This window comes from Trachemys scripta, chromosome 2, assembly GCF_013100865.1.
Source record: "Trachemys scripta elegans isolate TJP31775 chromosome 2, CAS_Tse_1.0, whole genome shotgun sequence".
Classification (NCBI taxonomy): Eukaryota; Metazoa; Chordata; order Testudines; family Emydidae; genus Trachemys; species Trachemys scripta.
The window spans coordinates 247,421,393-247,430,515 of NC_048299.1; positions in this window are offsets into that span (position 1 = coordinate 247,421,393).

A 9,123-nucleotide genomic window follows, 5' to 3' on the forward strand; every position below is an offset into this window, starting at 1 on the left:
TCAAAATTGATAAAAGGAAATATTCTCTCACACAATGCATAATTGAACAGTGGAATGCATTGCCACAGGATGTCATTGAGGTCAAAAATTTAGCAAGATTCAAAAAGGGATTGGACATTTAACAAAAATATCCAGAGCTGTAATAGTTAATGCTAATATCTTTGAAAGAGGTTTAAAACCTCATGATTCAGGATTTAATCCAACATCTAACTAATAGAGATTATGAGGTGGGGCAAAATCTCACTCTCTCTGGCCCAGTGTATTTGAGAATACATAGTGGAACAGCTCTACAGGAGAAACTGAGAGAGACTTGTGTCAGAACAGTCTGTAGCCCAGTGGTGAGGGCATTGAGGTGGGAGCCTATGTTCAAGTGCTTGCTTCACATCAGGCAGAGGGGAGATTTAAAGCTGGGTTGCCCACATTCTGGGTGAGTGCTCTAACCACAGGGCTAAAGGTTACAAATTCACCATCTTTGCTAATTTTTGTGTGGATTTAGGTATGCTCTTAACATGCTTATTGGCTTGGGCCCTGAAGGCAAGATGGATGGGAATGCCTAGTTGTGATTCCTGAGGAGGTTTAGGTGCAAGTTAGGGTCTGAGCTGTGGGGCAGTGTCAGGCCTTTGGTGTAACAAGCCACCAAAATATATGTGCCTTGGGGACTTAAGAGTGGCAACTTAGGTGCCAAGGGACTTTAGGGGCTGTTGATAAATTGCAGTCAATTGCTTGACCACACTTTGGTTCATTATGTTGTTATGAAATATATTTGAGACCAAATAACCTATGTCAGTCACGTTTCTTAAGATGGTACAGGAAAAAGGTTCTATGTAATACCAGTCTCCAAAGAGCAGTCCTGTGCAGTGATGGTATATTCACCTTACACGGAAGGTGTACTCCCCGAAGTTACACCTCTAAAGCCACCCTTTTATACTCTACTTGTTTACTAGAAAAAGTTACTATATGTGCCATTTGAAACTGGATTAATTAATCAGCTTTCTACCTTGTTTGTTTCTGGTATCGTGGTGCACCCCCTTTATCTTTTGTTCTGAACCGATGCATTCCAGGTTATGATGCACCTTTACTTTTGTTCTGAGCACATGCATTCCAGGTATTAAGGTTCATGAAGGCACCTCCTAGGTTTGTGTGAGTAACTCCTTTCCTGTTGTCATGAAGAAATAATCATATGTCCTGATACTGACAGTTTTCCTATCTACTCAAGCTAAGGATTACTTCAGCTAATGTAAGGTGCTATGGGATACTTAGTATAAGTGTATAGGACTATAAGTAAGGCTACATTTTAGTCACAGGTATTTTTAGTAAAAGTCATTGACAGGTCACAGGCCGTAAACAAAAATTAATGGACCGTGACCTGTCCAAGACTTTTACTTAAAACACCTGGGTGTTCTGTGGGGGGAGGCGGTCTGGGGTGCCACAGGTGCTGGGGGAGGGGGAGCATGGCCATGGCATGTGGCCTGGGACCCCTGCTGGTACTGGTGGAGACAGGGGCATGGCCACAGCGCACGGCTCGTGACCCCCACTGGTACTGGGGGAGGTGGGCTGGCAGGGGCTTCCTACCCAGCTCTGCATCCCTGCAGCTCCTAGGCAGTGGAGGAGGGGCTTTGCTGCTCCTGCCACAAGCACCGGATGCCACAGCTTCCATTGGCCGGGAACTGCAGCCAATGGGAGCTGCAGCCAATGGGAGCTGCGGGGACGGGGCCTGCGGGCAGCATGGAGACCCCCCACCCCTCTGCCACCTAGGGAAGCTGCAGGGGGGCCATGCCAGTGGGAGCCAGGAAGTCCCCCACTCCAAGGTAAGCATCCTCCCGCACTGCCTGGTTTGGGCAGCCCCTGAGCTGCAGAAGTCACAGAAAGTCATGGAATCTGTGACCTCCATGACAGACTTGCAGCCTTAATTATAAGAAAGGTACAGGCCAATCTAGGCTATGTAACTGCTATACTAATACTTAATATGTATACTTAAATGCTTAAATATATATATTGTGGGTAGTATTATTAGCATAGTATATATACACTGGCTAGCATACATATTAGTCAAAAGGGCCTACAGAGTTAGGCAGTAGGTGACCAAGGGTTTTGTAAATGCCAGTGGCACCTAAATGTTGGATTCTAGCTGCATAAAATGGCAGTTATGTACCTAAGTGCCCCTTGGCTATCCCACCCCTAATGTAAACAGGGCAAGGTGCAGTTCCACCTCAGTGAAGCTGGTTGAGGAGAATCCAAGGTAAAAGTATAGCTTGCCCTGTCTACACTAGGATTTTACAATGTCTTTATCTCATTGTAAAAACATGGTCACAGAGAACATCCTGCTAGTAACTTCCTCTCTTTTAAATGAAGCATTAACAGCTTGATCCAATGACCCACTGAGACTTCAATGTATGTATGTGGGATCACACCCTAAACTCTTTAAGAAGTTCCTGCCAGAGTATCTGTAGGGTCAGTTACCACTCATAATGACCAATTAGTGGATATTTTGTTATTTAAAAGACACTCCAATAGTGTTTGGAGTCTCCATGTATATAGTAAGCCAGATGCAGTGTTGCCAACTCTCACAATTTTATTGTGTGAATCTTGAGATATTTGATCTTTTGCTTAAAGCTGTAGTCCCTGTAGTGAAGTGATTACACGAGACTCTCTGCTTTCTTTAAATGAAAAGGTTTCTAGCCCTTTTGGTTGTGGAGAACAACCTGAAAGCATGAACCTAAAAAAATAGAAAGCAAATAAAAAGAACTTGGCTGATCAGGCCTAGACTGAGCTGCTTGGCTGCCTTTTGAACGCCTGCCCTCAGTCTGAGCATGCTCGGTAAGGGCTAAGGGACAGGCCATCCTTAGCCCATAACTGTTCCTTAACCCTTTCCTGACTAGTGAGTGGTTTTTACATTCTGTCACACTATCACGATTCTTTTTTTAAGGGGGACTGACTTATTGTTTTTGAAAGCTTGGGGATGACACTGCTGCAGCTGTAAGTGCATGAGAGAACTGTTAGTATTACAGTTCAAAATGCTGAGGAGCGGAAAGGCCCATTTTCAGGGTTTGGTCTGAGTAATGAGAGATCGGTCTTTACTCTCCCATCAGTCCTGTAGTCTTAACCTGGGTCTTCAGAATTACTTAATTGAAATAATAGCAAATATTTTATTTAGGGGAAAAAAAACCCACACTCATAAATGCAGGCCTATATATGCAGTACACCCATGAGACCATTTACACTGTTCTAGAGGTCCATGCTGGGTAAATTATAGACAGAACAGAGCTGGGGCACAACAGAACTGGATCACTCCAGAAGAAGGTCCAGAAGATATTGTGCCTCAAATAGAGCCTCATAATTCCTCTAGCGTGCGTAAGCTATCCCTTAGGATGATGCACTGGGCTTTCCTTTTTGTATATGACAGCCTCCCCCTCCTTATAATGTGCAGTCACTATCTGGATTTGAATTAGATGTCATCATCAGACCAGTCATTGTGACATCACCAGAAATCCTAAGAGTGTTACATGGTTGCCAGCAACTACAAAGTAGAAGACTTAGTAAATGACCACAGTATCCTGTGAATGCAGCAGCAAAAGGTATGGAAAAATTCAAAAAGGTAACCATAATTTCCTAGGTAGCTTGTATAAGACCACACTTGTAACCACAGCAATATCTATATTTTTATCCATAATGCCCAGAGTATTCGGCAAACAATAGTAATTTAAAAGTATCTAGAATAATTAGCATCCAAAAAGGGAAACACATATATAAACAAAAGGTTACAAATAAATATATATTGTTGCTGGTTCCTGGCTGCCAGTTTGATGGGCATGACTAGTGGTTCTAGCAGGGGATTGGAAGCTAGAACTCTTGGGTTCTATTCTCTCTGCCACTAGTTCACTATACCATGTACCATATACAGTTGGGCAAAATCCTTAGGCCAGATTTTCAGAAGTGCTAAACACTCGTAGTCCCAACTGAAATCAGTGGGTGCTACATAACTTTAAAAAATTAGGCCCTTAATCTCTCTGTGCCTTACCCTTGTCTATAACAGAAAAGTTCCAGCAATTTACGAGATCAATTTCAAAATGATTTAGCACTGGTCTACACTACAGAGTTAGGTCGAATTTAGCCGCGTTAGGTCGATTTTATAATGAATGCATCTACACAAGCAACCCTGTTCGTTGACCTAAAGGGCTCTTAAAATCGACTTCTGTACTCCTCCCCAGTGAGGGGAGTAGCGCTAAAATCGACCTTCCTGGGTCAAATTTGGGGTAGTGCGGACGCCAATTGACGGTATTGGCCTCCGGGAGCTATCCCAGAGTGCTCCAATGTGACCGCTCTGGACAGCACTTTCAACTCTGATGCACTAGCTAGGTACACAGGAAAAGCCCCGGGAACTTTTGAATTTCATTTCTTGTTTGGTCAGCATGGCGAGCTCAGCAGCACAGGTGATCATGCAGTCCCCCCAGAATGGCAAATGACCTCCAGCATGGAGCCAACAGGAGACACTGGATCTGATTGCTGTATGGGGAGAAGAATCTGTGCAGGCATTCCACTGTATCAACCAGCCCCACCGCTGTCCCAATTGCCACATCCCGTGCTTTCAGGAACATCTGTGTTCATGGTCTCCTCACAATTGTCCTTGTGCTGCCGTCTCTTAGCCAGGTTCTGCACATACTGCAGTATAATGCGTGAGGTGTTTACAATGCTTGCAACAGCAGCGGTGAGCTGAGCGGGCTCCATGCTTATCGTGCTATGGCGTCTGCACAGGTAACCCAGGAAAAAAGGTGCGAAATGATTGTCTGCAGTTGCTTTCACGGAGGGAGGGGAGACTGATGACATGTACCCAAAACCACCCGCGACAATGTTTTTGCCCCATCAGGTATTGGGAGCTTAACCCAGAATTCAAATGGGCAGTGGAGACTGTGGGAACTGTGGGATACAACGCTGGTGCAAGGATATTTTGCACCTTAGGCGAAACTTCCACCTTGCGCCCCTCCTCCCCCTGAGCATTGCTTATTATAAACTTTCCAAAATGAATACTGCATAATGTGGCATTGTTCATTAGAATTAATACAAGGGGGTCAGAGGAGATGATCACAACGGTCCTTTCTGGCCTGGGGGAACCTATGAGTAAGGAGGAGGCTGAGAATGCCCCCAGCTCGCAGGGTCTCTAAACATTCCCAGGCTCTGAGTACTTCGCCCTCCGGGGGGGACCCAGGGCAAGGAGGGCAGAGCCGGGCTCTCCCAGGGAGCAGGTGAGGATCTCCCTGGGGATCAGGGCCGGCTCCCCGCATTGGCACAGTGCCACTGGGGGGGACGACAGTGTTTGGAAGCAGCACCTGCACCAGCCCTTTCCCCTCCATTGTACTGCGAGGTTTAGTTTCACTTTCGCTTGCCCCAGGAGGCGGCTGCGCCCAACCCCAGACGAGTCGCGTTGGAGGGCGAAGCTCACCTGAGCTCAGGACGGCATCCTGCCTCCCCCAATGGCTCCATCCCTCAGCCGCACTGGTTGCTGCACCTGGCCGGCTGTCTCCTCCTTGCTCCGCCTCAGACTCCCACTGACCGTCCTGCATGGCGCCCCTCGCTGCGGGGATGGGTTTGTTATGGAGGCCTTGCTCCCTGCTCAGCTGACTCCCGTGACATTGGACACTGCTTTTTGGTGCCTCCAAAACTTGGCACCCTAGGCGGCCGCCTAGTTCGCCTAGTGGTTACACCGGCCCTGGTGGGATAGCTACCCACAGTGCACCGCTCCGTGAGTCGATGCTAGCCACAGTAGTGAGGACGCACTCCGCCAACTTAATGTGCTTAGTGGGGACATACACAATCGACTGTATAAAATTGATTTCTAAAAATCGACTTCTATAAAATCGACCTAATCTCATAGTGTAGACATACCCTTAGTAAAACTGGGTGCAATTTCTGCAGTGTAAACAAGGCCTTAGTTTATCCTAGGGTTGCTAACTTGGTAATATTTAAAAACCGGACACTCCAGCAGGAGTGTCGGAACCTCCCCTACCCCCCTTTTCCCCAAGTCCCCGCCCCTGCCCCAACTCTTCCCCTGAGGCCCTGCCCACACTTCATTCCTCTTCCCCCACCCTCCTCCTCGCTCGCTGCTTTTCCCCTCCCACCCTGTGCCACCCGGGTCAGGAGAGACTTGCCTGCAGAGCCAGGGCTGGGAGCTGCAGCTGTCTGATGAAGGATGAACAATTTTGCCCCCTGGCTGAGTGGGGACTGGAGCAGGTGATGACCCGGAGCCTCCCTGCCTATCTACCTCAGAGTAACTGGATTTTGGGTGTCTGGTCAGTAGATCAGGTCTCCTTTTTGACCAGATTTTCTGGTTGAAAACCGGGCACCTGGCCACCCTAGTTTACCCATGTGTAATATGGTAATTTACTAGATCCCTCATTTGGGTGGGGGACAATTTCTGCAGTGTAAACAAGGTCTTAATCTGCGATATGGGTATAAAACTCACTGTTCCTGCTGAACAGGGTTTCTGCAAGGCTTAATTGTGTGTAAAGCCCTTTCAGATTCCCAGATGAAAGGTATTAAGCGCCAAGACACTACTGTCTTGTCATATCTGTTAGGCCTACACTATAGCATATACTGTAGCAACAACAGGTGGAACTGCCCAGCACCTTCACACTTATTCCATGCATCTAAATCTGAACGCTCTTGGTTGACTTATTTAAAATTTAAACTTTGTAAGATCAAAAGCTAAAATTCACATTTCTACTCCCTGTTGCTTTTAGGGGTCTTCCTGTGCACTCTCTTCCTACTCAGGATGATCCTGCAGTACTGAAAGGACATTGTCAAGGCCACCTCTTTAAATGCAGTCCTAGCATGGTAGAGACTATTATTCGTACTGCAGCTGTGTTACAGAAAACTTATGGAGTTTTCTATACCAGTGTTGCATTTTAATTGAAAGGTTAACTTTTTGCATTGGGAGGCACAGGGGGGAGTGGAGGAGGAAGGAAGAGTGCCTTTCCTAAGTCTAGAACCCACTCTTTCTGGCAGTATTGTCTGTGGACAGGACATTGGACTCTCACTCAGGAATCCTGGGTTCAATTTCTTGCCCTGCCACTAGTATGTGGGTTACCTTGGGCAAATCACTTCACCTCTCTATGCTGCCGTGTCCCCTCCTGTAAAATAGGGATAAGGATACTGACCTCCTTTACAAAGCACAAGGACATGTATGGATATAAGAGCTAGGTATTATTATTAATAATAATGAGCTGGGATAGAAGAGCAGTCTAAGCATTTATTATCTGCATGCACACCAGGTAAAGTGTGTGTGGTCCATGTCAGGTGATGCTGCGCTGGCTGGTGGAGGCAGTAGTTAGCGTCTGCTTGGTAGAAGTATGTTTGTGAGATCTGTGGATTACTCTGAGGTGTCTGACAGAGCCGGCGTGGCTGTGATATGAGGAGATCTATGTTTTCTACCCCCTCGTGTGTGAGGAAAAGAAAGAGATGCATGTGTACCTTCAGGATACAATGTCCTGTAGGTTGTCAGTAGCAGGGCATAGGACTTTTATTACAAAGCATATTGTCAGCAGTGAGGTGGAATAAGAGGATTCTAATGCTTTAATGATGGTTAAGAGAAAGTGTATGCTGAGATGGTATCCTGTGAGTAAGTGTAAGTTTGCTGGTCCCTACTGTACTGAAAGGATGCAGTGTCTTGCCTAGATTTTTAGTAATCTTTTTTCAACTTATCTCCCATTGCCTGCATAACACACACACCTAAGAAGAGGGAAACAACTTTCCATGATCCCTCAGAGAATATTTTTGTGTGTCTGAATTCATTTTTAATGTGTCTGAGTTCATTGCCAGACAGGAAAATGAACAATTAAATAGGCAATGAGGTGGGAGCATCAGGCTGCCAATGAACTCTGCCTTGGAGGCAAGCTGGGGAAGGCTGAGATATTGCACAATATCAGAGCTTTTATGATAGTGTCTAAGTATATAGAAATGAAATACTTTGTAAAAGTATTTACGTTGGCAGAATAAGCTAGTGTATCATATGTGACAGAGATGGCAATTTCCTGTAATATCCTGGACAAAGCTTATTGAATTAAGTTAAAGTATTTTAGGAGCTCATTGTATTGTAGGAAATATTTGGGAGGAGGGGAATGCAAACGACCCATCTCCAGATCCATCCTTTTGGTGCCCCACCTTGAGGAGAAACCCATTGTCTAGGTGATTACCTATTCTGGATCTCTTCAAAGACCCTAACTAGATAAAGGCGCGACTCTCATTCTTGAGGGTGCTTATGCTGAGCTAATAGCTGTTAGGAATTTGTGACTACAGAAAAACCCTGGGTGGGGTTTGAAGGGCTATTCACAGGCCAGATCCTTTGTTGGAGTCAGGGGGTAATCACTAGTAAGCTTATTAGCGTGTGTGCAGGTTCTTTTATTGTTTTTAACATGTTTTCTCTGTAATGTTTTTACCTTAGGAATTAATGTGCTTGCTTAGAAAGAGTTGTGTAGTAACGTATACCTGTGGCAATAACACTGTGTACCATCTGAGGTGGAAAGTAAAGCAGGCCTGCTTAGATAATCAGACTTTGTTAGGGAATTCACAGTGTAGAGATACTATGCAGTCTGGAAATATCCTCCTCAAGAGGAAGAGACACATTGGTTTTTGCCCAAGAGAGGTGATGACTGAGTAGCTGGGAGTTTAGAGTAGGTGCCCTTGCTGGACCATAAGGGAGAAATACAAGTGCAGTTGTCCCTGAACTGTGACACCACATACATTACTATCTTTTAATCACCAAGGTCCATCTCTCATTCACTTTATTAATTATTAATTGCTTAAGTTTTTTCAGGAGGAACTCTGAATCTGTTCCCATTAAAGTCAATGGAAAAACTCCCATTTATTTCACTAGCATGAGGCCTTGTCTACACTTCAAAGTTTTGTCAGCAAAAGCTGCCTTTTGCGACAACAAAACAGGGGAGGTGTACACACTACAAAGCTACTTTTGGTGGCAAAACTCCGCTCTTTTGTCAACAAAATAAAACCTCAGCGAGAGGCATAAAGCCTTTTGCGGCAAAGTTAAAGTGACAAAGTGTCACTTTAGACACTGCTGTTTGTTCTGTCGACAGAACTGGCTTCTGCCAGTATCCCACAATGCCTGCCCTGACC